Raw genomic sequence first — 613 nt, 5'->3', positions numbered from 1 at the left:
GCCAAGATTTGCTAGAGAAAAACAGTGATTCCTCGTTTGACAGCTCCCAGGGGCTGATATATAGATCAGGTATGTGGCTCAAACAGAAGCTGTTTTGGGGGAGGTAACAGGAAAGAGTAGCATGAGGAACATAAGATGAAGAGTCTAAATTTTTAAAGCTTCAATGGAATTTTTAAAGATTTCAACAGAATGCGGATATATTTGAGCTTTGAGAAAAGATAGTGTTTAAGAAAGGGCAAAATTAGGGCACGTAAGAGACAGAAATTCCCACAACCCCTAAGTGCTTCCTGCTGCAGGAAGTGGCCATTCATGTTTACTGGGGGTCATACCATTCTTCCCTATCACTGGTGCAAAATAATTTATCGCCTCCCCAATGCTTCTTTTCAAACCATGATTTTCTCACTTATTTTGGTCACCACGCAGTCCTATTCTTTAGTGGTCTGTAGACTCACTTCCAGCTACCCACCTGGATTGGCCCCAGTAACTCAGAATTAAATAAGAGGAGAGCTGGCAGCCTCTTGGAAACTAAAACAACATCAGAGACTAAACCTATATTTTCAAGAATTAAAGGCAGAAATCTCACACTCCCCCTTGTACCTGCCCTACTGCTGAA

The sequence above is a fragment of the Pteropus alecto genome, unplaced genomic scaffold (assembly GCF_000325575.1).
Source record: "Pteropus alecto unplaced genomic scaffold, ASM32557v1 scaffold81, whole genome shotgun sequence".
Lineage (NCBI taxonomy): Eukaryota > Metazoa > Chordata > Mammalia > Chiroptera > Pteropodidae > Pteropus > Pteropus alecto.
Note: the sequence above shows the minus strand (reverse complement) of the source record.